General features: G+C 38.2%; 1 non-coding gene across 1 annotated transcript; it reads left to right on the forward strand.

The window, feature by feature from the left end:
* Positions 1 to 1,946: 1,946 nt before the first annotated feature.
* Positions 1,947 to 2,054, forward strand: LOC127742595 (small nucleolar RNA R71). The gene has a single exon (XR_008003938.1). It is a non-coding gene; the product is annotated as a small nucleolar RNA R71 (small nucleolar RNA).
* The last annotated feature ends 1,190 nt before the right edge of the window (positions 2,055 to 3,244 follow it).

The following is a 3,244-nucleotide window of genomic DNA, read 5'->3' on the forward strand; positions in this document are numbered from 1 at the left end:
GTTGAAAATACATAAGTGAAAATAGGGTAGGCATGGCCGAATGGCCAGCCTCCCAAAATGTGAACAATGGTCCAGAGATCTTCCAAAAGCTCCCTAGTACAATAGTAAAAAGTTCTATTTATACTAAACTAGTTACTAGAGTTACAGAAATAAGTAAATGACGCAGGAATCCACTTTCGGGCCCACTTGGTGTGTGCTTGGGCTGAGCATTGAAGCTTTCATGTGTAGAGGCCTTCTTTTGAGTTAAACGCCAGTTTGTAACTTATTTCTGGCGTTTGACTCTGGCTTGCAACTTGTTTCTGGCATTTAACGCCAAAGTAGGGCAGAAAGCTGGCGTTGAATGCCAGTTTGCGTTGTCTAAACTCGGGCAACGTATGGACTATTATATATTTCTGGAAAGCCCTGGATGTCTACTTTCCAACTCAATTAAGAGCGCGACATTTTGGTTTCTGTAGCTCCAAAAATTCCATTTCGAGTGTAGGGAGGTCAGAATCCAACAGCATCAGCAGTCATTTTTCAGCCTCTGAATCAGATTTTTGCTCAGGTCCTTTAATTTCAGCCAGAAAATACCTGAAATCACAGAAAAATGCACAAACTCATAGTAAAGTTTGGAAATGTGAATTTTTCTTAAAAACTAATAAAAATATACTAAAAACTAACCAAATCCTACTAAAAACTATCTAAAAACAATGCCAAAAAGCGTATAAATTATCCGCTCATCACTTGTACCTCAAAGATTCCTAGTTTCTCCATTACAAAGAGTGGCATGAGGTTTATATCTGACCCCAGTCACACAAAGCCTTCTCAAAGGTCATGGTGCCTATAGTATAAGGTATTAAGAACCTTCTAGGATCCGGTTTCTTGTAAGGGATTTTTAGCTGAACCAAGGCATTCAGTTCATTGATAAGCAATGGAGGTTCATCGTCCCAAGTCTCATTACCAAATAACTTGGCATTCAGCTTCATCATTGCTCCTAGGTATTGAGCAACTTGCTCTTCAACAATATCTTTATCTTTTTCAGAGGAAGAATACTTATCAGAGCTCATGAATGGTAATAGGAAGTTCAATGGAATCTCTATGGTCTCTATATGAGCCTCAGATTCCTTTGGTTTCTCATTAGGGACTTCCTTATTGGCTAGTGGGCATCCATTGAGGTCTTCCTCACTGGAGATCACTGCCTCTTCCTCCTCTATAGGTTCGGCCATTTTGGTTTTATTAATGGCCTTGCACTCTCTCTTTGGATTCTCTTCTGTATTGCTTAGGAGAGTACTAGGAGGATTTTCAGTAACTCTTTTACTCAGCTGACCCACTTGTGCCTCCAAATTTTTGATGGAGGACCTTGTCTCAGTCATAAAACTGAGAGTGGCCTTAGATAGATCAGAGACTATGTTTGCTAACCTAGACGAGCTCTGCTCAGAATTCTCTGTCTGTTGCTGAAAAGATGATGGAAAAGGCTTGTTATTGCCAAACCTATTTTTCCCACCATTATTTTTATTGAAGCCTTGTTGAGGCTTCTGTTGATCCTTCCATGAGAAATTTGGATGATTTCCATAAGGTTCTCCCATGTAATTCACCTCTTCCATTGTAGGATTCTCAAGGTCATAAGCTTCTTCTTCAGAGGAGGCTTCTTTAGTACTGCCGGATGCAGCTTGCAATCCAGTCAGATTTTGAGAAATCATATTGACTTACTGAGTCAATATTTTTTTCTGAGCCAATATGGCGTTCAGAGTATCAATTTCAAGAACTCCTTTCTTTTGAGTCATCCCATTATTCACAGGATTTCTTTTAGAAGTGTACATGAAATGGTTATTTGCAACCATCGCAATGAGTTCCTGGGCTTCTGCACGTGTTTTTAGATGAAGAGATCCACCAGTAGAATGGTCCAATGACATATTGGACAATTCAGACAGACCATCATAGAATATACATATGATGCTCCATTCTGGAAGCATGTCAGAAGGACACTTTTTGGTTAATTACTTGTATCTTTCCCAAGCTTCATAGAGAGATTCACCTTCCTTCTGTTTAAAGGTTTGGACTTCCACTCTAAGCTTTCTCATCTTTTGAGGTGGAAAGAATTTGGTCAAGAAAGCACTTACCAACTTCTCCCAAGAGTTCAGGCTTTCTCTAGGTTGTGATTCCAACTATATTCTAGCTCTGTCTGTTACAGCAAAGGGTAAAAGCATAAGTTTGTAGACCTTGGGATCAACCCCATTGGTCTTAACAGTATTACAAATCTGCAAGAATTCAGCTAAGAACTAATGAGGATCTTCCAATGGAAGTCCATGAAACTTGCAATTCTGCTGCATTAGAGAAACTAATTGAGGCTTAAGCTCAAAGTTGTTTGCTCCAATGGCAGGAATTGAGATGCTTCTTCCATAGAAGTTGGAAGTTGGTGCAGTATAGTCACCAAGCATCTTCCTTGCATCTCTAGCATTCTTGTTGGGTTCGGCTGCCATGTCTGCTTTTTTTTTTTTGAAATTTTCTGTAAGGTCTTCTCTGAAGTTTTGTGCTTTAGCTTCCTCTTCAGAGTCCTTTCAGGTTCAGGATCAGCTTCAACAAGAATGTCCTTATCCTTGTTCCTACTCATATGAAAAAGAAGAGAACAAAGGGAGTAGTGGAGTCCTCTATATCACAGTATAGAGATTCCTTTATGTGAGTATAAGAATAGAAGAATAGAAGAATGAGAAGAGAGAGGAGATGAAGAATTCGAACACAGAGAGAGAGAGTAGCTCTCACTTCTCTCTAGAATTAGGATTAGGTTTAGTTCAATAATCTTAGATCTAGATTTTAATTCATGCTTTCATCTTCTTCTACCTCTCAATTCTTTGTTGTTACATTCATCATTCTTCCATTCTTTTGTTGTAATTTCCTTTATGTTGTTCTTATACTTTGTTGTAGATCTACTCTTGCTTCTTCTACTTTTCTTTGCATTCAATTCAAGGTAATTCATAATAAATGTGTTTCTTTTAATTGTTGTTGTTAATTCCTTTCAATAACTGTTGTTAGATTTCATTCTTGTTGTCAATTTACTATGCTTTTCTTTTGTGCCTTCCAAGTGTTTGATGAAATGCTTGGTTGGATTTTAGTGTAGGTTTTGTTCCTCTTGGCCTATTATCTAATTCCTTTGTTGATTGATAATTAGAAGTTGCTAATTGATTTGAATGCCTCTAAAGCTAGTCTTTCCTTTAGGAGTTGATTAGGACTTAAGGAATCAAATTGATTCATCCACCGACTTTCCTCC

Source organism: Arachis duranensis, chromosome 1 (assembly GCF_000817695.3).
Source record: "Arachis duranensis cultivar V14167 chromosome 1, aradu.V14167.gnm2.J7QH, whole genome shotgun sequence".
NCBI classification, from domain to species: Eukaryota; Viridiplantae; Streptophyta; class Magnoliopsida; order Fabales; family Fabaceae; genus Arachis; species Arachis duranensis.